This window comes from Talpa occidentalis, unplaced genomic scaffold, assembly GCF_014898055.3.
Source record: "Talpa occidentalis isolate TD23 unplaced genomic scaffold, MPIMG_talOcc4v2.1 talOcc4.3, whole genome shotgun sequence".
NCBI classification, from domain to species: domain Eukaryota; kingdom Metazoa; phylum Chordata; class Mammalia; order Eulipotyphla; family Talpidae; genus Talpa; species Talpa occidentalis.
Genome location: NW_023603184.1, coordinates 132,607,695 through 132,634,277, shown reverse-complemented (window position 1 = coordinate 132,634,277; position 26,583 = coordinate 132,607,695). Strand labels below are relative to the sequence as shown.

General features: G+C 34.2%; 1 protein-coding gene across 16 annotated transcripts in view; it reads left to right on the top strand.

Moving 5' to 3' along the window:
- Nucleotides 1-26,583, top strand: part of LOC119256170 (ribose-phosphate pyrophosphokinase 1-like) — a 301,237-nt gene that overhangs the window by 175,641 nt on the left and 99,013 nt on the right. For 13 of the 16 annotated variants that reach the window (XM_054700049.1, XM_054700053.1, XM_054700045.1 and 10 more), the window contains one exon: nt 16,995-17,088. The exons of 2 other annotated variants lie outside the window; for them this stretch is intronic. The gene's annotated coding sequence lies outside the window, so the exon portion shown is untranslated. Of the gene's footprint in view, nt 1-6,606; nt 6,728-16,994; nt 17,089-26,583 lie in introns of all 16 variants that reach the window. One more of the 16 variants, XM_054700055.1, reaches the window with a different exon arrangement.

Sequence of the window (26,583 nt, the reverse complement as noted above, 5' to 3'; positions counted from 1 at the left end):
TAACTAGAACAAAGTTCTTTGTTATAGAGTAAATAACTATTTAGTTCATATTAAACTAGATATTTCTGAATGAGCAAACACCATGCTTTGGTGGTAGAATGGATTAATAGGGATAGAAAGCAAATATATTACATATTTGGATACATAATAATTTTAAAAGTTAGTAATGAATGTAAGTAATTCTGTAGCTTGCTCCTATTAAAATTAGTGATAAAAAGTGCCTTTAAAATGCTGTTTCACTCTTTAAAGCAGTAAAGGTAACCTATACCAAGAGGGACATCTTTAGAACCAAAATTAGAGGTATCTTGTTCTTGACCTAGAATCATTCACATCTTTTGTTTGTTCCTCTTCAGGCTACTTGTTTATACCACACCAAAATGATTTTTAGGTTTCTTGATCCATACTCATCCTCCCCATCATTATTTTAATTTGGATCTCTGATCAAATGGCAAGATTTCCTTCATTTTGCCTTAAAAAGTTGCCTTATTTTGTGTGTAAATTCCTCTCATTATCCCTAGTTTTTACCTATGTCCACTGACATGTCTACTTGGTCATTTAAACTCTGTCTTAAGAGTCTTTTTTCAATTGGATCTAAAATCTTAAGTGCAAACCCAGATCTTCCTAAAATGAATTCTTGATGCCTATCATCCTCTACTTAAACTTCTCAGTATAGTACATGATCTCCTCTATGCCAGGCTTTCTGCATTCTGCTGGACTAGTCTTTATGTTTGCACTTGGTCTTTCTCACTTCCCTGCTGATGTAGCAGTGAAGTAACAGGATAGTTAAGGATGGGATTGGTTCAGGTCATGGACCATATTTTTAAAAGATTTATTTATTTATGCATATGAGAACTGAGGTACAGGCCAGAGGTGGGGGTGTGTGTGAGAGGATTCACCAGAGACAGATTGGGGAACAGAACAGGTGAATTGATTGAAATACACTGCTGAGGGGAGCAGCAGGTGAGACAGGAGAGGTCTGCTGCGCCTTGTGGTTAAGCTTTCTGGCCCGGGATTGAACTCCTGCTGCAGTGGCTGCTGATTGCTTCATAGTGCTGAAACTTAACCCATTGCACCACCAGGGAGACCCCAGATAAGGGACTATTAAGAAAGAATGAAGCTAGAGGGGTTTTGTTTTTTTTTTTTTGTGGTCTAAAAGAAAGATATAATTGGCCAAGAAGTGGATGAACAAACTTGGACAGTCACGACAAAGGTCAAGATAGTATCCATAAATGAGAGTAAGGTCAGGGTAAGTTATCTAAAGAATTTCACAGGAATTCAAATCTAAAATATGTAGGAAAAAGGTAAGCAGGAAATGATATTTAATAATCTTTGCCAGAGTTCTTTTTACATGCCTTTTCTCAAACCTTTGTCAGAGTTAGATTCTAGTTTAAGAATATGAATGTATTGGTGATGGTAGTTATGAAAGAACATACATTAGAGGAAAAAAGCTAGATTCAGGGAAAATAGGATGCAAAGCAAAGCAAAAGAAAATAAATATAAAAAAATCAGTCCCTAATATATGAAGTTAAAGAAACATCAGAAGCAATTTGGGATATGTACTAGTGAGTCAGAGATCTAATATTTCTTTATTTCTTCTAAATATGGATAGACTTACTACTAGAGTTTTGTGGGAGGCAGAATATAGGACTGTGGAAGTGGGAGATAGAAAGGTGGGTGGTCATTACGTGATTTTTTTTGAAGTTGCCATTCTCAATCCCTAATTTCTCAGTCTCACTCCTGATTCCCCAATCCACTTTCCCCTAGGTTGATTGTTTTTATAATTTAAACTCCTAATGGCAGATGACCCTATTTGCTCTTACTCCAGGCAGTTTAGATTTAACTGCTCTCCTGCTTGTTTTGCCTCTACCTCATTTTCACCCTCTTAAAAAATTTTCAGAAATTGAATTAGTAACAGTATTATCGAGAGAGATATTCTTGAATCTGCTCTAATTTACAAAAGGAAGGGAATGTATTCATTTTTAAAGTTTGGTATTTTAATGATTATTAAAATCAGATTATTTGGGATCACTTCTCAGAGTAGTCATGATACATATTATGGCTTGTATATAAAAAGATAGTTGCTTTATCTAAGTATATGCTGATTATCACAGTGATGCATTCATGAATAACAAAATTCCAATCCCCCAAAGTCTTTAAATATATTGTGAGTCGCTTTTAAATATTTCTTGAGAACACTTAAGATTGATTATACAGGGCAGAGTAAAATTTCCTGAAACATTTTCTTGGAACATCTCTTTCCCAAAAATGGGGAAGCACCAGAAATGACTTTCTTTTTCTGAAAGACTCCAGCACACACCACCTCTATTCTTAGACCTTACTTACTTCTCCATTCTAGCCCTTGAAGACCATTTTGTCTTCAATGGGCAATTTCATGTCACTACATAAATAAAATGTTTGCCTCTTAACTCCCCCCAGTTTTCCTCCGGGCCCCCAACCCTGTTTCCTGTGATCATAGGCTCAGAGTGTTTGAGGCTGAGCATCATGAATGGAAACAATATTCTCTTAATGCTTATGTCTTGTCTTTATCCCTGCATGTAGGAATTTAGAACCTAAATCCTGATACTAGGCACCTAAGGCAGAAGTTGACTCATGGTGGACATACAATAGATATTTGTCACATTTGAATAAAAGATTTGGATATTTCATTTTGAAAAGTAGGTAGGATGAATTGTTCAGCTTCTGTGGTCTTCAGGTAAGAGAAATTATTCTTTCACTTATTTCTTTGACTAAGTACTCATGCTGAGTCTGGCAGAGTTGAGCTCAAGTTCTGGCTTAGTCTTGCTTAGTTCTTTCATTTTCAATCTTCCTGTAAAAATGGAATAATAACTGTACCTATCTGTAAGTTTATTGTGGTATTACCTAGATAGTTAATATAATATGTAACATCTTTATTGTGCTATCTCTGTGTATGTTATAAATGCTAGTTTATTATTAAATAACTTTAATTAATACATAAATGTAATGTTTAGCATATGATCACATGTATTATATTATTAATAAATATTAACATTTCCTACAATAGCAATTCTATTTATCTAGTGACTGTCTTAGATGAGGAGACTTTAAAATTCTTTGTACTGATTCTTCAAATTAGAAACTTTAATGAGATAGATTCTTTAAAAGTTGCTTTACTTTGTGTGTAAATTCCTCTCAAGTTCAAATCCAATCCACTTCCCAGTGCTTTTGATACTCTTTCTGCAACACCTTTTGTTGTGTTTTCATCCTTACTTCAGTTCTTCTGGCTTAGGCCTTCTTTGTGTTGAATACCTATGACCTCCCTTAGTCAATGTCCTTCTCCTTTGCTCGCCTCTCCCTGTTCATTCTCATTTTTCAGATTAAGCTTTTCAGAGCCCAATTCTGATCATGTTATTCTCTTTAGAAGAACATCAACTCCTTGACCTGCCAAGTACAGCTTTCAACACCCCTGCCATAATGCTTTTCAGCATTATCTCCTCCTATTCTTCAACATTACCATTATGCCCCAACTAAATGGCGTTAACTATCATTCTGGGCACAAAGATTCTCTACCTCATCTCAGGATTCCTTCTACATGGAACACAAGGACTTTTGAATTGATTCTTTGTTTTTTATCCCCAAACGCACCTAAGCCATCACCAAAAGATAAGAACAATTTCTTTTTCTTAAAGATTCCATAGAAATAAATTCCAAATATGCCTCAATAACATAGTGAAATGTTGAACAATCTACATATTTATAATTTGTATGCTCAAATATTAGAATAGATAATACATTCACAATGTATGTGTTTTATATGACTCCTTAGGTAATGGAGAGAGAGCTGATATAACTCTCAGGTACTGCTACATTACTTTCAAACACAGGACCTGACCCTGCATGTAGTGTGTGACAAAACTTGTGGATATTCACTTAACTTTTCAGTTATAAAGGGATTTAAAGGTTCCTTTGTACATCATTTTTCACTTGTTTTATATGTTTTTTTTTCCTTCAGCTGTTTTCCTAGTACAAACAGAGACCTATTAGATATGCTCTCAAAAGCATTTGTTGGGTAAATCAATAGACATGTGAATAAAAGAAAAGTGCCTTAAAATGATGAGCTTTGTGAGTAAAGCTATATAAATTATTTGATAACAAAAGAAAAATTAATAAAACTTTGAAAATAAAGGTTTGTAGTGAGTGTGATTATTAATTTACTACACATAGTCACTACTTAAATATAATACTTTATATTTGCCTAATTTCATACAATTCTTAGTAATAAACTGATGACCCTGTTTAACTCATGAAAATTAATATTGTCTGCAAGCATAGTGTAAGGGTAAATTGTATGTACAGGAACTGAATAATAGTGGCCAATGAGTCTAAAAAAGTTAAGGTGTTTGATGTGATAACATGAAAATATATCAATAGAAGCTCATACGAGGAATAACAATCTAATCTTTATCATCTTTCAAACCTAAATACATCTCAGTATTAAATACCTATTGATTTTGAGATGATATGGAGTTGCAAAATACTCATGAGGAGTTGGAATGAGTTAGACTCCAGCTATATATCACTCGTTCTCTATGGGAGTGAAATTCATAAATCATAGAAGTGCCTTGAAATGCAGGTTTTATTAAAAGATGGCAGCATTTTTTCCTCTGTTAAATAGATTGAGGAGACTTATGAAATTTAAATTCTACCACTCCAAGGGCAACATTAACATTCATTAACACCCCCCTCTCACCTCCCTCCTTTTTGGAATGATACATAGTTATTATTAAGTATGTTTGAGAGTTTAGTATCCAAATCTTACTGAAACTTTCCAGGTTTAAGTTTTAATATAGTGATATTAACTTGTTTGTTAGAAAAGAAGAGTAGAAAATGGGTTATTAATGAAAAAGGAAAGGGACAAAATGATATTTGAGTATCTGAGATCTGACTGAAGAGTAGATTTTCAAGGACTCAAAAAGTGAGCTGTTACTTTGACTAGGATTCAGTGCTAGGGTTTATCAGTTGTATGATCCTGAGCAAGGTGCTTAACAACTTGCCTTAATTTCTACACCTATATGTTAGGAATGATAATAATAGGACCCTGAAAGAGGTATAATGAGAATTCTGCAACATGCAGTCACTGCCTGGTACTTATTAATTACTGAGGCAGAGAGCTGTTTGTTACCTAGGTCACTTTTTATATCATGGAAGTATTATCTTGACATGTTTTTCTTCTTTTGGAAATATACTATGATTCTCAGCTGTAATGATGCTTCAATAATTTTAATATTTAGTCTTTTTTTCCTTCATTTAAAATTTTTTTGTATAGTAGACAAATATATTTCTTCCAATGCCAGTGTGTACCAGACACTACAGTCAGAGTTGATCTAGTTCCTGCCCTGCCTAAGGAACTGACAGCCTAATGGTGGCTCTAGATCATGGCCATTAACAATCACAGTGCAGTATGAAACTAGAGGGAACAGAATGTGGTGGAAGGACAGACAAGTCAGCTACTGATCTTTTTGCACCATCATTCAACAAACATATGTACCTGGTGACTCAGTACCAAGTGCCAGTGGCTAAGAGACTTTCTAGACACTGGGGGCAGACCAAGGAATGAAATAACTTCCTAGCTTTGTTCAGTTTTTATTCCAGTGAGTGAGTGATGATAAATACATAATCAAATAAATATGTAAACTGAAGTCCAGGTAAGTGTTATGATGAAAAATAAAGCAGCAAAGACAGAAAATGACTGGAATTGCAGTTTTACACTAGGTGGTGTAAGGAGGTGACATTTGAGTAGAGACCTGAGAAGAGCAAGCAAGCCTTGTAGATGTCTGAAATAAGTACAATTAACAGTAGGTAAAAATGCCTGAGGCTGTTTTAAAAAGAAATACAACATAACAGTAGGCCAATATGGTCTTAGTGGAGTGACTTGAAATGAATGATTTAAAATAAATTAGGAGAAATAGTGGGGTCAGTCATAGGAATACATGCAGGAGAATTCAGAGGCGGGAGCTGCATAACTTAATTATCATTTCAGCTCAATGTGTGGAGAACAGTTTTTATGGGGAATCAAATGGAAGCCAAAGGCATGGGGATTTTCTGGTCCTTTCCCTTGACTTTGAGCTTGCTGCTGAAGGCATGAGATTCGTATGCCATGAGACTTTGAGAAATGGTGGTTGGCTCCCTTTTAAGTCTATTTACTCACCACTTCTTTGTCAATGGAGTTTTTCCACGTCATCTCCTTGGGCACCTTGCATCGCCAGTGAGATCCATTTGTGTCTTCTGCCTCTTTCATATTGTGAAACACACTTGCACAGACTTTTCTATGAACCAGAACTTTCCTTTATCTTTGCCTCACCTTTAAGACTATTTTCATTATTGTCTAAGACTTTGACTCTCCTGCCACAGTTTTCATTTAACTATGTCAAATGATGAGACACGTGACATAGAAAAGCATGACCTACTTCTATGCTATTTGACATGGAACTTACTTCAAGGTAAACATTTAATTTGCTGAAAATATAGAGTAGCAAAACATCAGTTTTAAAATGTTGTCAATTATGCTAATTTTATATATTCTGCAGTGTTTTTCTTCCCTGAATCTATCATGTTTATTTTATTCAGTGAATAATATTGAACACAGAAGGCACTGTGATTGTTTCTGGACCTGCATGTGGTGTCACTATGATCAGTGAATAGTCATCTTAAGCAAAAGATGTGGGACAACAAGTGAATGTTTTCTGAGGTTTGGGTTAATATTTTTTACTGAGTTGTATATATGTAACATATTTATATGTGTCCCTGTGTGTATGCATATATATATATGTGTGCAATATATAAGTGCATAGATATATTCATATAGTGAGATGTATATGTTTTTTATAGATATGTAAACCCATGTGTGTATTATGTAATAAGCAGCTACTATTTATTTTTCTATATCTGTATGCCAAGCATTTTCCTGCCGTGTGATGCAAGCCCCTCAGTAACCATGCAGTATGCAGGTATTATTCAGATCTTAAAGATTAGGAAATGGTGGGGGCAAACTTGCTCAAGATGAGATAAGAAAGATAACAAGTCAGGATTTAAGTCCAGGTCAGTCTAACTCTAAAGCCCACTCCCCCAAACAGTGCTGGTATTAGTAAAATGCAGAATGCATTTGGAGCAAGTGAATTTACCTCTTAGAAAAGCAAAACTATGCTTTATAAGTCTTTGCCATCAAAATCACATTTCTGTTAAGTCATTTAGCATTTCTCCAGAGATTCCCATAAAGAGAGAGGTATTTCATTTTAAATGAACACGTACAGAGATTTATATCATTGACTTCATTTTTTTTTTTTTTGGTTGTGCAACACTAATCTACATTTTCTTCTCTTTGTTAGTCTGTTGCTTCCCCATTAATAAAAGATTGCTAAAAGCTGTTAGACCACTTTCAAGGAAACATTCAATCCTCTGGCTTTTACAAGCTTTTGTAAAACTGTAGTGATCTTGGTGAAAAACGTCCTGGCTGGTAATATAGTGAACAGATGAGCTCACCCCTGGTATGCAAAGCTGCCGAATTAGCTGGTTAAACAGGCTGCTGAGATAATTACATTGTCTGTTTTGTGACACATTACACCGGTGCACTTGGGATTAACCTGTTCTCTTGTGTCTACTTCTGATCAGTTTTTTAGACAGCCTTTTATCTGATGAAGGAGCACAGACATCAAAAGAGAAAGGGGCGTGGGTGAAAAGAAAGGGTTCACATAAAGCTGAAGAGTTAAATTTTCTATTTAAATTACTGAACGTATATCGTTTATTTCCATAACTTTAGTTGCTCTCTAGAGACCTCTGCTGGAAATGATAGGTATAGATTTTTCTTCCAATTCATTGTTTGCATTTTACTGTGGCTATTATATCATAAACTCAGTAACTAATTAAAGAATGAAATATCAATGTCATGACATACACATAACACATTAATTATAAAGCTGTACTCTAGACAGAACAATTTGCATTTTAAAAGTTTCAAAGGGCATCCTAATGCTAGCAATACCCTGTGAGTCAATCAGCACATATGTATACATTTATTAAGAGCCTACTATGGGCTTAGCAATTATGACATTCAATTTGTTTGTTTATTATTTTCATATTTTAATGTTGGTGAAGCCTAAGTAGAATTATTTATTTTGAAATTAAATGTAGGACATTATAAAAACAACAACAACAAAAAAAAAACAACAAAAAACTATCCCTAAAGATTTTTATGGGCCTTTAGTTCCATATCATTATCCTGAAGAGGAAAAATTATTTAGACCTTCTGATTATGTGGGAATGTAGTGCGCATAAGATTTCATCATCAGTGATAATTTAAATGGAGAACAATTAAGAGAATAAATAGAAAAACGTACCCATTAACAGCCCCTGGCAACTCAAATTGAATTTAACCAACTATTGAGCCTCTGGCTATACAGAGATGCAATTTAAAGCAGGTATAATAGATTTTAACAACTAAAATTTGTTTGTCACACTGTACCAACTAAGATATTAGTTAAATGGGGCAAGAAATTTCCCTTCATGTTAATGAACATCAAATTTAACTCCTGCTGTCCATTTTTTTTTTTCTTTCTAAAATAGCTTTGCATGGCTTGATAGGCCAGCATTCAAATGAGTTTCTTGCAAACAAGTACACAAGATTTTTGGATGAAGTTTGACTTTTTTGCTTCTGCATACTGCAGATGCTTCTAATTTTGTTTAAGGAAACTTAAGATACATTGATATATTTCCTCCTTATACATGTATCCACAATAACAGTGTCACTTGTAAAGACTGCTAACTTCAATTGCAAATGTTAGATTGATAAGGAACCTCATTTAAAAGTAATACATTCTCCTTAAGATCTTTTAAACATTTTCATCATTATTTTTACCTGAGTTAGTCATACTGGTTCTTGATCTCTCTGGTTTTATTTTCATTGTTTAAATGCAGAAAAAGGTGAGAAAATAAGATAATTTGATGATTCCATTAAGTCACCTGACACAAAGGTTCTTAATATACGTGTCTTTATGACTTGAGTCCTAATGCTTCTTACTAATAATTTTACGAAATTTTGTGATTCAAAAAAAAGAAGTGCGGGGCCTCTCGGGTGGCGCAGCGGGTTGAGTGCAGCGCTATGAAGCTGTCCGCAGCCTCTGCAGTGCGGGTTTGATTCCCAGCCAGCCGGGAAGATTCCCTCATGGCGCAGCAGACCTCTCCTGCCTTGCCCGCTGCTCCTCTTACCAGTGTGTTTCTGTCCATCTGCCTGTTCTGCTTCCTGCTCTGTCTCTGGTGAATCCTCTCACCCTCCCGTGACTCTGGTCTATGCCCTGATTCTTGCATAAAAATAAAAAAATCTTAAAAAAAAAAAAGAAGTGAATGAGCTAACTTCATATGATTAACTTATTTTCCAGTCAATTCAGGAAAATTTTTCCTTACAAATTTTCAAAAATGTTTTTGACTGCACAAGCATGAATTATATCTGTAGCCTAATAATTAGTACTCTGTTATGGACCTAGTAAGTATCAGGCACCAAATCTAAAGGATTTATTTATTTTTCTTATCCAAACTTTCTTTGATCTTATGTAATCATTGTCTTTATGCGTAATTATTAATATACTTATAGCATAGATGCCTATTTTCTATTTATACAATGGTAATGATTACTAATGATAGTTTTATAAAACCCATAATAAGGGCCAGCAATATAATAAATACATATGTAATCCCATTTAATCTTAATAATCTAGTGAGATGGTGATATTTTAAAATCTGAAGTATGCCTTTTTTTCCGTTAAGTCCTGATATTTCAAATGGTCATCCCATTGCACTTAAGACAGAGACAGAATTCATTGCATTCTTTAGTTGCTACATCTTTTTATTTTCATTTATTATCTTCTCAAAGAAAATAAATTGATTTGCTAATCATTTTCATAACTATATAATTTTGGGAGTGCAACTTCACACCTTCAGAGGTGCACTTTTAACTCATCCTCCACCAAAGCTTTACTGCCAGTCCCAGTCACATTCCCGACCCTGCCCTCCTCTACCTCCTCCCCATACCTTCTGGTAACCATTATGTTTTTCACAGAAACTTACAGCTATTTTTGTTGTGTTTTGTAGCAGTGCAAGCTTGTTCTCATTTGTTATTTATATTCTATAGCTGAATAAAAACATTTGCTTATAGTCTTTCACTTTCTTATATCACTTATCATAGTCACCTCAAAAAGCACAATATCATCTTTTTTAATGGTGGGGTAGTATTCCATAGACTATATATTCCATAGTTTCTTTATTCAGTTGTTTGTTGATGGACATTCAGTTAAGTTCCATGACTTAGCTACTATAAACAAAGCTACTATAAACGTAAGAATGCATCAATATTTTCATATTAGTGTTTTCATAATCTTTGAATTAGTACCTATAAGTGGTATTGCTGGATAATATGGTATTTCCATTTTTAGTTTTTTGCGGTATCCCCATACTGTTTTCCATAGAGGTTGCACCAAATTATATTCTCAGTTCCTTTTTGTTAACATCTGTTGTTTCCAGATGGTGATTCTTACATCCATTTTACTGATAAAGTTATGTGGTTTAGAGAATGTAAATAACTTGCTGAAGTTAACCATGGTTCAAGATTGGCAGATTGTGGATTTAAACTCAGATCCTTTTTACTCTAAAACCCAACTACTTAAAAATTGATTGCATTTTTGCTAACCTAGATAGATTTTGTATGCATTTCTCATCTCAAAAAGGGAAGAGCTGATGTTCAGATTAATATAATCAGGATTACAATTTGTTTCCAGTCCTTCAAGCCCAGAACCTTTCTACTTTAGTGATAGTGATGGTACTAATTTTATAGTTTCAAATGCCTCCAGCAACTAGGTATTTCTGCAGCGCGCGCACACACACACATACGCACACACACACAAACATAGAGTCTTTGGGAAGATAATGTCTTGGGTAACTTTTTAAATAAAATTAACTTAAATTTTACTCCAGGATAGCCACTTAAGTAGGTATGTGACCAAAAAAAAAAAAAAAAAGGAAAAAACATCTATACAATATAAGTTTTTGTTTTCTCATCTGAAAAATATGGATATTAATGCATACCTAAAGAAGTATTTGCAAAAATTAAATATTACATTAAAAATGCATAGCACAGCACAATAAAAGTGCAAAGTAAGCTCCAGTCTCATCCTCTCACAGTAAATTTTCAGCAACTTGATGTATATGAATGATGCAATTAGACATGCAGCAATGAAAGAATACTACAAAACTGCGTTTGATAAAATGCAAGTGTGAGTTGTAAGACAAATTCTGACAATGTGGAATGGAGTTTTAAGGCAGAATTCAGGGAAAAATCAGGGCTTGAAATGAGAATTTGTATAATTTGAGAAAAAGGAGTCATTTTTTTCAAGGAAGACAGCACTAGCTAAATTGCTTGGGTGTAATAAAAGTACAATCCAGTTACAAAAATACCATTTCAATGAAAAGCTTTAATGAGATTTTTGCACCCCAGTAGATGACCCACTTATTTAGGTACCACACAATATTCAATACTACAGAATTCCTTGATGACACAACAATTTACTCAATCTCTTACAATTGGGTGTAATTTAATCACACCCAATAACAATTGAGGACACTTTCCTTGCAGTCAGCATATTGCATCTTGAGTTAGCATTCTCCACTGAGCCCAAGGCTGGTTTCTGGTCCTGAGAAAAATGTTTCTGCATTTTCACTATTCATGTTTTAATACCACTTTGCACACAGATCATAGTGTGCTTCACCCTATTTGCTCTGTTAACCCCAACTTTAAATATCTGCAGTGTTGGCTTTACTTTTATTCTAACTTAAATACTGATTAAATTTATTCATAATGCTCTTTGTAAGTCATGAATAGTAGAAGTGGATCAAATATGGTAGATTTGTCTTTTAAGTTACAATCTGGAAATTTTATAAACTCTTGGAAAAAGGATATGCAGCAGTGGTCTTTTGGAGAGAAATATTTCAATAACTTTAAATTCACACATTTTTAGATTCAGCATTCTACTTTTAGAATATTGTACTATGAATATATTTACAAAGATACCCACAGGAAAAATATAGAAATAAGCTAAGTATCAGTCAAGATGGGAATAGTTGAATTATTTGTGATGTATTCATACTGCAAACTATTATGTAGCTATTAAAAATGTCAGATTTTAAATGTTTATATGGAAATACTGCTAAAATATATTGTTAAGTAGAAAGAAAGGAAATTATGACTAAGCATCATTTATAGAAAGGACATTTTTTTCCCAATTAGTCTCACTCTACCATTCCATTAGTCTCCTTGCCTACCAAGTGCTATTACTACTTTGCCTTAACTACTTTAGCTTTATAATAGGACTTGGTATACAATATAAAATTCTCTCTACTTCATCAAGATGCTTGGAATATTCTTGGCTCATTGTATTGCCATAAAAATTTCATAACTGGTTGATATCAACTTTACACAAGATAACTTACACATTTTAACATTGGATTGCATGGAATCTATGCATTGATTGGGGGAAATTGACACATTACCAATATTGAGCCTATCATACTATAACCATGGCCTATCTTTCCATTCATTTAAGTCTTTTAAAATTTATCTCCATATTTATAGTTCTCTTTGAATATGTCTTTTACAGCTTTTATTAGATTTATTCCTAGGTAGTTTATATGTACAATGCAATTATAAATGATACTGTCTTAATGTAATATGATTAACTAGGCTTTAATAATTTTGGGGGAAATTTCTGATCATCAAATTAGACATCATGGTAATAATGAAAATGATAAGGAAAGTTCTGTAGTACTCTCAGGTAGTGATATAAATATATACAAGATACTGCAAGATAATCACAAAGTGATAGACAAAACAATTTTCAAATGACAAAACACTTGAACAAATATTTCCCAAGAGGATATCCAAAGACAAGTAAGCATTAAAAAATAGTAATTAGGGAAAGGAAAATTAAGATCAGAGTGAGATATCTCTCTATACCCACCAAAATTGCCTGATTTTTTTCTAATTGGGGTAATGTTTACATCATTGCTTGTATTTGGGGGGTATAGGATACACCCTACCCCTTCCTGTCTTATTTTCATGGAGCACCTACCACCAAAACACATTAGTCCCTTGATCTAAAATATTTTTAAAACTCAAGATTTATACTGTCAGGGAGGATGTAGAACAACTAATAATCTCACACTCACTGCTGATGGGATCCAAGTTCAGGAGCCAAAGTCTGGAAGACTTTGAAAAACTGGCATTGCCTCTCAAAGTTAAACATAACAAATGATGGTACAACCTAGAAATCACACCTCTATATAAATACCTAACAGTAATTCAGACATGAGCATGAAGAGACTTGAACAAAGTGTTCATAGCAGCAGTATACACTAATGCCCAAACTTGGAAACAACCCAAATGTCCATCAACTGTAGGATGGGTACATAAGTTGAGATATGTGTTTATGTAATTGAATATAGTTTATTCTATGTATGTCTATATTTCTCTATAGTAGATGTTCCATAGTAATAAAGTAAGTAAATAAAATCACTGGTACCTATAATGCCATGGATTAAGTTTACAAAATAATGTTGAGTACAAATAGACATAAAACAAAATGATCATCCCAATTTATGTTAGGATTCAGAATAATAGTTATCTGGGGAGGAGAGGGAGTAGTGTTTGGCAGATGGCATGAAGGGCACTTTGGGGAAACTTTTAATATTCCATTTTTGAGTCTGAGTAATGATTACATGGGTGCATTCATTTTACACTAATTTATCATCTGTCATGAATTGTGAACTTTTCTCTATATGTGTTATGACTTATTGAAGACTTTTTGAACATATGAGAAAATAGAGCTTTTCTAGGTATATACTAAATGTTACTGTTTTAAATGAGTGGGACTAGAGATTGAGAGAGAAGAAATTTTAGTTTCGATTTTAGATGTTTTTTGCTATTTATACTTATCCATTAGCATGTATTGTTCATATGACTTTTACAGATTGAAGAAGTTAAAATCTGCAAAAATATCTAGAAAATCTCTTGAATGTGATAGAAATTTAATTTCCTTATTGAAATTCATATAGTTAAATAAACATATATATCATATGTAAGAAGTATATAATAATAAATAATTATAATAATTATATTAACTAATATGTTTTGGGTTAAAATCATTTCTGGACTGAGAGTTGGTTTCTAATTTCACTACAACATGGAAACTTCCTATGATGCAACAAATGTATATTAGTTCTTTAGTGATTTTGATTTTATAGCCATAATCTGACCCCTTATTTACTAAAATATTGAAAAATTAAAATTCTGTTCCTATCTTAGAGGTAGAAAGAGCTTAGATTTTAGAGTTAGAAAAATCTGAATTTTTTTAAAGATTTATTTATTTATACAAGAACTGGGGTACAGGCCAGAGGTGCGTGAGAGTGAGAGAATTCACCAGAGGCAGAGTGGGGAATAGAACAGGCAGATCCACTGAAATACACTGCTGAGGGGAGCAGTGGGCGAGACAGGAGAGGTCTACTCTGCCATGTGGGTATCTCCCTGGCCAGCCGGGAATCAAACCCATGTTGCAGAGGCTGCAGGCAACTGATACACAGTGCTGTGTTCAACCTGCTGTGCCACAGGGGAGGCCTTAGAAAATCTGAATTTAAATATGATGCCTTCATTTACTAGTGTTGTGAACTTGAGCAAATTTCTTAAATCCCTTGAGTTTAAGTTTCTTTATCTGTAAAATATGAGTAAGTATTTTCATCTTGTAGCCTTATTGTGCAAACCAAATAGAAAAATATATTTTGAACATTTTCATTATATAGTGAGTGTATATAATGGCAACTGTTTGGAATCAATAGATGTATCTCTAATGTTTATCAATTTTTTTTAGTCTTATGATAAAACTGAGAATAGATCTTAAAAGTTCTCTTTGAGGAAAAAAATATGTAAGTATGCATGGTGATGGGTAGTAATGTCAGTTATTCCTTAATTTTAAAAAGGAACATTGTCATTAAAATCTTTTCTCATGTCTTTTTGGCATGTCTTCTTATATTTTGTAAGATCATCACACAGTTTGTAAGTATCAGCAAGGGTGATTACATGTGGAGTGTCATTTTGAAGTTTCAGAATTTACTCAAACCTAAGTGTAAAAGAAAGTTCTTCTGTGTAGGTATATATTGCAAGTATATGAAGTCATATTTAAAAATTGTACTATGTGAAAATATTTGAGAAAAATGTAATGACTTTGTTGCTTTCTTCTGAATATTGGCCTTAGAAAACTTACCATTCTCCATATGTGGAATTGAAAAGCAAAACAAAATTTATGCTCATAAAACCTTAAGTACTCTACTCTTTCAATTTATTGACTACTTCCTAATAACTAATTAATGTTAATTTAGACAACATCAATGTAGGGTAATATTTTATGGAAAAATAAGATTTTTAAAAGCAATAATCAAGATTAACTCAATTTTGAAGGGACTTAGTCTGTTTATAATATAGTTCTTGCTAACATTTAATTTCCCTATCATAGTAGTAGATTTTACTATTTTAACAGAATTCAACTAACACTTTAGGGAAAGACAAGGGAAAGCCATTAACATTTATTACCCAATTTTTTATTATACAATACCCAGTTGTTTATTATACTATAATTGTTTATTATATAATTATTATAAAATTGTTTAGGTAATTCACATAATCTATTGTCTATTTCTGAAATAAAATTTACATATTAAGAAACTAAAGTTCAAGGAGATCTGGCGACTTTTTCAAAACCATAAAGTTGGATGGGGAGGGATTCAAAGTCTTTTCTCCATGAATATATCAGTAGTGTTTTTTTTTTTAATTGATTTGTTATATTGGTTGATTGTGTTCATTTTTAAAAAAAGATTTATTTTTATTTATTTATGCATACAAGAACTAGGATGTAGGCCAGAGGTGGGGCCTGATGGGGAGGGGCATGAGAGGATTCATCAGAGACAGAGCAGGGAACGAAACAGGTGGATTGACTGAAATACACTGCTGAGGGGAGCAGCAGGTGAGACAAGAGAGGTCTGCTGTGCCATGTGGGTTACCTCCCCGGCCCGGGAATTGAACTCAGGCCATAGTGGCTGTCAATAGCTTGAGAGCCCTGAGACTTTAACCCCTGCACCACCAGAGAGGTCCACTGGTTGTGTTCATTTTTTGTCATTAAATGGCAAGTGAGAATGGACTTGCTAATATTTCAGAATTATATTTCACTTGATTTTCTAGTTTTGTCACTTTTATAGTAGTAATAGAGTGTAATAATAATATAAAAAAATGAAGTGATATTTCCCCCAATAATGATAATCTGCTTCTTGGAGCAAAAAGACCAGAATCACATTTATAAACTTTAAAACTGTGCATGTACGAGACATATGTATAGAACTGCATCCAAAACAAGTAACAGTTTAAAAATACTTTTCAATCATGTTGATGATCGTGATTCAGCCAAAATATTCCAATAGCATTGTAACCTGATCCATATGAAAACAACTAAAATGACTCCAAAAATATAAAATTTCTATGCTACTGTTTAGTTAGTGTTTGAATTATCTTCAAATTCTCCCACACTTAGGGAATAGTATTTCTCCAGCTGGGGCATAAAGATCTTAGAGTCATTGGAAACATTTTCCTTGGGGGAAGGTGGTAGTTTTATCATTTTTTCCTTTTCCCTTAGTGATGGTTTTAATCTTTGAGTGGTAAATGTGACCAAGTGTAGAAAATAAAGTTTTACAGTGGCTCAGAACCAAATGGTTATTGAATCCTCAGATTTCATAGTTAACATTATTTGAAGATTTTAAGTTTCACATTATTTTATTTAATAGAATCATACATTTTCATACAAGTGATTTAGCTTTTCATGTAGCTCACACAAAGTTCTAAAAAGCTATAGATAATGACTTTATTACTTTTTTCTAAGGTCATAGAACTAAGATCCATTGCCTGCACCTATATCTTCTTCTGGATTGTTTATTCATCCTTCAGGACTCAGCTTCCCTGATGCCCTAGACAAGGTACAGCTTCCTTTTTGTGTAGCTCCTTGGTACCTCATATTTATGCTATAAAAATAAATATTCACTTAACAATAGGTAATCTTAATCATGCAGTTTTTCTAAATGGCATTTAAATTGTCTGGTTTTGTTTATATTGTTTTGCTTCTTTTTAAGTGGACTATGGTCACTCCAATTGTCCTATTGAGCTTGGTCCTATTGACCTTGGTTCTTAAATTGGAGTTATATTAAATTTAAAAATGTACATAGAAACGCATACTAACAAAGAAATATGATAACTTCAATTGCTCTGTCACAACATCACAAAAATATGTACACATCATTTGTCTTTAGAAAAAATAGCGTCTTTTAACCTTCTTACTCCTTTTTTGAAATGCTGTGTTTCTCAGGTTCAACATCAAAAGCAACCATCAGTCCACTGAGTTTATGGTACCAATCTACAGTTGTTTTTGTGGTAGTCACTAAACCTGAAAGACACCCTTAATTGCCTGTGATGCTTGTAAACAACTATACATTAATGGGTTGTGTTATTACAGTTTAACTGGGCTACCTTCCAAAATATAGACTTTGCATGTATATTTCCACAGTATAAAAATACTTTTCTGTTCATCAAGGTAATTAAGAGATTGTACAAAGAAGTAGACAAATTATGAGAATTCACTAGAGTATAATACCATAATGCTATGAATAGAAAGTTTGACTTGTGATGAAAGCTTAGAAGAGAGACCTAGTGAAAACTGGCAAAACATTGACTTGGGAATAGTAAAAAGGTCATAATTACAGACTGCAAATATGTGAAAATGCTAGTGTTCATGAAAAGGAAAAATAGCTGATTTTTTTCTTTTGCTTCTTGTTTTTGGTATTTTCAATCTTAGATTTTTAGAGCTATTTTCCAAACCTTTTGCCTACTAGTTCAACAATCAGAGGGATATTTCCAGTAGTATATCTTACTTTTATTGTTTCAAAGGAATATTTAATCTCCTTTATAACTTTCCTTTCACACCTGATTTGCCTGTTTCTGTCAGTAACACTTTACATTTTTAATCTTTGGCTGCTTCTAATGCCAGAGCATTAGAGTTACTACCTGCATTTATTCCTTCATGTCTTTTATGTCCAATTAGCCCTTACATCTTGTTGATTTTTCCGTTATGTGGCCTTTAATTTTTACTAATGTTTTTTGATTCCTTGTTCAAATAACCATTTTAGTTCAGGTCACTGGGTATAGATAGCATAATAGGCTTCAATATCTCCATTTATTCCCTTCTCCAAGCTATTTTCATATCTAGTTGTTACTTGTATACTCTTTTTCCCTGGAGGGACAAACATGTGGTTCTCAATGTAGGAGGAATTCAATAATTATCTGTAGGTTCAATGAAGCAAAACTGTATGGAACATACGGTGGCAAAATACTGAGAGGTAAACAAAAATGTTTCCTCACAGGAAGAAATTGTGAGTGCGTGTGCATGTGTGTGTGTGTGTTTCAGTATATACATTCACTGTTAATGAAGTGGGTCCTTTGAAAAGTTGTGATAGCTTCAAAAATAAAGCACTGACATATCAAAACATTTCACAAATTGTGAGGGAGGAAGAGCTAATAATTGTAAAGCTAAGGTGTGGCAAAGTTGTGTTAATCTACAGCAGTGTTTTTGAATAAACTTTCCATAGTGATGGAAATTGTCTGTATTATAGGCACTAATTACCTGTCGTTATTGTGATCTTGAATTTCCTGACTGTAACTAAAAAAACTGAATTTAAATCTTATTTAGTTTTGATTAATTTAAACTTGAATAGACACATGTGACTAAAGACTACTATGTTGGAAGGCAGAGATCTAGTCAGAAACTGTCCTGAAGATTATGAAGATTATGTCCTAAAGATTATTTACTTGTGTTTTTTTGTTGCAATTACCCAAAATTCTCAGGTGGTTTTCAGAAAACGATATATAGGAACCATCTTCATCTCAGTAGAAATACAGCCTAACTCTGGTTACACGGGATGGTTATACATGAAAAAAAAAAAAAAAAAACTGCTATCTGGATGTCTGGCCCAGGGCTCTGGTGCTTTGCTCAGATAAAGACTATGTACAACACAAGCCATAGACAGACTTGTACTAGCGATCCAAGCCCAGAGAGAAAGCAGCCTTCTTCTCTTATGTCCAGGAAGCAGCAAATATTAGCCTACTAGTAACTCTTTTTCCAATTCTTTTATGTTCCAACTGAGAAGAAGCAAAGGGAAGACTGGCAGGAAAGTAATAGCCAGAGTGTAGTCATGGGTAATCAACAATCCTTGAAATTATGGAGATCTGACTGCAGAGAGCTCAACACAGTGCACATTTCCCTGTGGAAATAGGGGAATAATGGTGTGTCTTATCTGTGTTCCTAAACCTCTTTGAAGTCAACAGCTGCTACCTGTTCTATGTTCCTTCTTTGTGCCTACTGTTGGGTAGAATCAATGAGATTTATCCCGGTACAGGCTACTAATTTCTGGGATGCTTAACCAGAGCAGCCAGAGCCTTGCTTAGCTTTTTCACTTGGCTGAATCTACCCCAGCCACCCTCCCTTGACTTGTTTCCTGTCATTCCACATTGGAAGCTGAATACCTGCAGTCCTGCTGTGAAGCAAATGTGATAATGTCTGTGAGGCAGTTATAGTTTGTGAGGAAAATTCAAAATTCAGCATAAGAGTTGTAAGAATATTTTCTGAATTTAAAATAGATAGGTCTTATATTTCTTTTTTATTTTATATTGTATCTTCATATGCATTTTTTAAATTCTGAAGTGTTTAAAAGCTTGCAGAGAAGTTGAAGTATAACACAAAAAAGTTTTCCCATGAACGTTTTGATCACAAAACAAAGATATTATGATAAACAACCACCACACAGCCATCAAAACCAGAAACTTATTCATGCTAACATAACCTTTTGATTCCAGTCAGATGTTACCAATTGTTTTAGTAATCCTTTATTGCGAAAGATCTCATTCACACATTGCCTTTTAGTTGTCAAACCTCTAGTTTTCTTTTATCTGGAACAGTTTCTAAGTCTTCTTTGACTTTTATTTATTTATTTTTTTTAAGATTTATTTATTTATTATTTATACAAGCACTGGGTACAGTCAGAAGCGTGGGAGGGTGAGAGAATTCACCAGAGCCAGAGCAGGGTGCAGAGCAGGCAGAAGGACTGAAGTACACTGCTGAGGGGAGCAGCGGGCGGCAGGAGAGGTCTGCGCCCCATGTGGGACCCTCCTCCAGTGGCCGAGGAGCAGCCGGGGACCGAACCGGCACTGCAGAGGCTGCGGGTAGCTTCGCAACCCAGCGCTCAACCGCTGGGGAGGCCCCTGACTTTTATGTTTTTGATATTTTTTGAAGATTGTAAGTTTTTTTTAATATCTCTCAGTATGAATTTGTCTGAGATAACTGTATTAACTATATTTCCATATTTCATATATATTTTCATGCTTTGACATTGGGGCTTCACTGACTGGGGTGACACTGTCCCTCCCAGGTAATGCTCTAGGAGTGTGCCTTTCATATGCAAACCAACTATTCAGAGCCCATACTAGGGGCCACCTCTACATTCTGGCTCTTATACTCTAGGAGGAAAATTGTTTCTTCCCTAATCACATAGAAGATAGCTGGAGATAGTCCCTGAGATAGCTAGAGATACCCCAGAGCTCACTGAAAATATTCAAAGGAATCAATCCCTAACCTGTTTATTGTGCTTTCCCTTCCCTTCCTTAAAAGGCTACTACAATGAATGCACCTGCTCCTTCTGCCTTCTGTCGAATCCTGGTGCTCTCCCTGGTCCTTCATGACATGGAATGTCTCCTCATCTTACAAAATTTGATAACAAGCTATTTTTCCCAGTGACAATCATCTCTTAATATGTTGGGTTCACCATATCTGCATTTTGTAATAAAACCTGCATTTTGAAACAACTCTTCATTATTAGATTCAGGGTATACATTTTTCATAGGGATGTCACAGGAATAATACTGTGTTCTTCTCTGCATCCTATCAGTAGGTACACATTTTTCTCTGTCCCATTACTGACAATGTTCGCTTTGATTGTTTGATTAGGATGGTATCTGCCAGTCTTCTCTTCTATAGAGTTACTTATTTTCCTCTTTGTAATTGTTAAGTGCTTTGGGGGGATAGTACTTTGTAACTATGTGCATATTATTTTCCTTATCAAACTTTAATTTTTTTCTTTATTTATTAATGAGAATGGTGCTTTCCAAACCAAGACAATGTATCAGGAACAGAGAGGCATTTGCTTGGCTTGGCATGATCATGTTAGCATTGGTGGAAAGCAGCCATCTCAGATGCAGTGCCATTGACTTAAAAGGAAATTGACTAGTAAAATACTAGCTATAATTGGTTGTCTAACATCTGACAAATCTCTAACTCTCAAGTTCACTATTACCTGACTGTGAATCAAGAATATTTGTATTAGGGTTCTATCATTTGGCAGCAGTAAGCAGAAAATGCTGATTCATATGTTTAAACAACATTGGTAATTTATCATCTACCATAGCAAGAAGTTAATCATTTGAAGATATCATTAGCTGATGTGCGTGAGAATATGTGTGTTGTGTGTATATGTGTTTGTGTTTTCCACTCCCAATTGTTCTCAGTATGTTTACTATTCTTTATTCTAGGCCTCATGACCATAAAGTGACAGCAAGAGAACCAGATACCCTATCAGATCACAACCATATCCAGTGGAATAACAGAGACTTTCTCTTTCTTATTAATCCTCATTATTTTATTGAGGAAGCTTTTCCACAAGACCCCAGCAGAATTCCACTGTCTCTTTGGGTACATTGGTATCATGTGCCCATGTCAAAACTAGTTTCTGGCCAGGCAATGAGAACAGAATGAATGCCTTCTACCAATTGTGAGTCACTCTTCAAAACTGGGCTGAGGCTCACCTCCCTTGAAATCATGGCTAGAGATAGAGGAGTGTTTATCTGAGTGGAAAGCAGAGGTTGAAAGGCAATGATTGTTGGGTAAACAGCGAAGTGTCCCCTGACATACTGAATTATGCTAAGGGCCTTTCCAACTTTCTTCTTGACAGTGCTTTCACTAGTATCCTTTTACAGTCCTCATGTGTAAGATCATTGCATTTTTACATATGTATCCTTAATGCTGAGTACTAAGGTGAGAAATTCAGCATATAGCCATTGAAATAATGTGCTATAATTCCTGGAAGCACTATATCTTGTCTTTTTTGTTGTGTAATTGGTGGTTGATTTCTAAGTGTTATCCTTAGGTATGGCCTTATCCAGTGTACCTACTTATCTCAGCTACGAATATTAGGATATATTTATTGTATTTATATATTTTATTTGAATAAGGCTTGTTGAACTTTTAACTAATTAATTAATGTTTAATTGATGCAACACTGGGGTATCCCCATCAGGTATTAACACCATACTGCACCCACCACCCACTCACCCATATTCCACCCCCATAGACCATTGTGCCACCTTCCCTTTTCGTTCCTGCCCTGCTCCCACCCATGCCCCCCTGGTGCTTCTGTCCTGTAGTCAGCTATCAGGGTTACTTTTTCAGTTTGTCTTTACCTGACTATTAATTTAGTTACTGTATATTACACATATTAGTGACACGATCCAGTATTTATCTTTCTCCTTCTGACATATTTCACTTAGCATTTTTCCTTCAAGTTTCATCCATGTTGCAACAAACGGCATGAGTTTATCATTTTTAATCCATGGTATATCTATACCACATTTTCTTGATCCACTCATCTGGGACACTTAGGTTGTTTCCATAATTTGGCTAAACAGTGCTGCAATAAACATGGGAGTGCAAATTTCCTTTCAAGTTGGTGTTTTTGATATTTTTGTGTGGATACCTAGGAATGGAATTGCTGGTTGAATGGCGGATCCTTTTTTAATATTTTGAGACCCTTGTATACTACTTTCCATAAGGGCTGTACTAGTTTGCATTTCCACAGTCAGTGTCGGATTGTTCTCTCTTCTCCACATCCTTGCCAGCACTTATTGTTTCTGGGCCATTCTCACAGGTGTGAGATGGTATCTCATTGTGGTCTTGATTTGCATTTCTCTAAAAATAAGTGATTGTGAACATTTTTTCATGTGCCTGATGGCCTTTTGAATGCCTTCTTTGGAGAAGTGTCTGTTTAGTTCTTTTGCCCATTTTTTGGATTGGGATTTTGCTTTGTTTTTGTAGATAAACATATTGAACTTTTAAGCAGTAAAAACTAGCTTCCTTTTTTAATACCTATTTCTTTTAGTTGCTCAGGCATAAATGTAGCATATGAGTGCATTTTGTTGACCATGCCATGGATTTATCTTCCGCTGGATGTGGTGAGTGAGCTTTGACAAATATATAGCAAGTATCCGCAGCACTTGTGAGAGTCAATTTGGTTTGCCTGCCTACTATTGCTATTCACCTGCTGAAGTAGTGCATAGATCAGTGTGGTTAAACACAGAGATATTATAGTGCAGGAGGGATTAACAAATTCCCTCTCTGTTTTGCACTTAGAAAGTATTGAATGTACTCAGGAAGAGCAATAACTGTTTTATAATTCTGGAAGTTGTGGAAAGTCAATTCTTTAAGGCATTTACTTTTATTTATGTAACAAGTCTTTTTATTAGGAACATCAGCTTCCAGGCATAACTAGAATAAATGAGGTTTTTAGTTTGTTTGCTAATTGACAAACTGATGAAAGCTTTAAAGAATCACAGACAAAGTAGAAAAGTTTTAATTATATGAAACTCTAAAGTTGTTTATGTCTACTTAAAAATGATAAAGACTGAATAATGCCATATTATAAAATGTTCTACAGGAAATTAACAAGATTATTTGCTTTGCCAGTATGTTTTTTAGAGGCTTATGCACAGGACTCTGAATTGGAATACATGAGTCCTTGTCTGATCTGTTCCTAAAAAGAAATCTTAAGAGATCATTAAGTATATCTGTGTCTTATTTTACCTTTATTCAAAATAGAAACTTATGGCATATTAATAATCATTAAATTTATTATGAAAATAAGAGTCAATTTTAGGAAAAGAACTTGTTATACTTTCCCAATATAGTATTTTGAATGGTATCATAATGAAACAAAAAAAAACCCTTATCTGAAATGTTGCTGCATGTATGATTGCTGTAATTAAGCAGCTTCTGTAAAATTAGTAGAAACCTAAAAACATAGATGAGGCAAACCATAATGAATACTTGAGACTAGCAAAAAGAAGGCTAAATTCAATGGATAATCAATGGGTATTTACCACTGTTCCTTTTGCAGATTTTTCTGTAGCATTTGAACTATTGACAGATTATTTAATAAACAGTTCTTTTTTTCTTGATTTCTCTGATCCTGCTTTTTTTTTTTGAATTTTTATACCTTGATAATTGTTACTTTTATCACCTTCTGAATCTTCTCCATTTCCTGCCTCACCCATAAGTAACATTAATCCACTACTCCTCTCACTTGACATATTTTTCCAACATGATCTCACACATGATGTTTCAAGTATTATCTGTAAATCATTGATCTCCAACTCATTCATTCTAGAATGAATCATTCCCTGAGCTTGATCCAAGAGTCTCTTACCTGGATATTCTGTAGGCATTCTCGAAGTCAACATGTTTAAAATCTGATACTCCTCTTAATCCCATCCCAACTAAATATGCTGCTTCTGTTTTTTGTTTCAGAGATTATCACCACCATATTTTTAAATTGTCTAATCCAGATGTTCTGGTACATTCTTAATTCCTAATCTCTTCCTCAGCACTCGGAGTGATAAACAAATCTCATTAATGTTTCTATCTCAATATCACTGAATTTATCCATCCACTTTCTGTTGTCCTGCATTTCTGTTATCCCTATTTTACTTGAAGAAACTATTGTCTTTTGTCTGGATCAGTTCAAACTACCTTCTAATTGATTTTTTTTGCTTCCTTCCTAAGAGATATTGGTAAGAAACAATCTGATCATGACATTTCCTTACCTGAAACACTTCAGAGTCATAGCATAAAACCTAATACAGAATGATGTGTGGGGTGCGTCTTGTCCAGCCTTAGTTCTCGATTCTGTCTCACCTCCTGCCACTCTTGCCCTCATAGATTCAGCACCAGTTAAACTGAGTTGCTTGGAGGGTCCTAAGTAAATCATCTTTTACTCCAAGTTTCGTTAGCTATAATTCTGTCTGGAACAGCTTACTATTTGTCCCTATATTCAATGCAGTCTTCTTTGCTATTCAGAATCAGCTTAGACATTACCTCTTTTGGGAAACCATCCTAGTCCTTTCCCTCCTATTCCCAACCCAAGACTTTGTTGAGTCTCTATTAGCATCCTATACTTACACGTCATTAAAGGCTTATCCCATTGCATGAATGAATGATTTAGTGACCTTTCAGCTTACAACTCTATTATAGCAAAGAATTATTTAATTGTTCTCATCTTCATCCTCTGATATTTATGGTTTCAGATGGGACAACAACCACTATCCCAAAGGAAAAAGTAAATTAGACTCAGATTGGCTTCACAGAGTGTTACGACACATTCTTAGCAAAAAAATACCTCTTGATTGTATTGATTGATGGTCACTGGATGGTAGTACTAAAAATGCATTATATTCACCTTGTGACTATTTTTTTCTCAGGACATATAACTAAAAGTTATATCCTCAAGTTTTTTTTTTTCCTTTTGAAATTAATTTCATCCTCTAGAACTCTTATGTTTTATTCTGCCATAGATATTTCTTAGGTATATATATATATATAAATAAGAATGTAGCATTTCTCTTTCCTCCCATTTTGTTAGTTAGTGTATATTATGGATAATTGAGACTAAATTCAAGGACTTTGACACACAGAGTGAAGTTTGGAGACTTTTGCAGTAAGGAATTAACTAAGTACTCAGTTTATTTTCTGAAAATTTAATTTTTTGATTAAGCTTTTAAAATAACATGGGTTCAGTGATTTTTTTTTAAACAACATTTTTATTTGTATTAACTCATTGTGATTTTTTGTGAGGTTTTCATTTGTCCTCTTGGATGTTTGAAGAAATGAATTCCTTGAAGAGTTCTCTTTTTTCTTTTAAAAAAGTGATTATTTCTCTTTGAGGGAGGTATATGTGTCAAATATGTATTAAGGTAAAACATACTGTCTTAGTGATCTTAGTATTGCAAAATAATAGCCATTTTATTATGCTCACAGATTATGTATTTTAGGAATTCAAAAAGGACAAAGTAAGGATGGCTTATTTGGGGTTTGAACTGGGAACATTCAAAGAGATAATTTGAGAGATAGGAAATAAAGTAACTTCATTTATTTACATATTTATTTATTTATTTATTTATTTACATTTATGGTGGTTGATTTTGACTAATTGGGGGACCTCAGCTGGAACTGTTGGTCAGAATACCTAGATGAGGCCTCCACATGTGGTGTTGCCACATGGGTTAAATTGGATTTTCTCATAGTGCAGTGGCAGAATTTGAAGTAA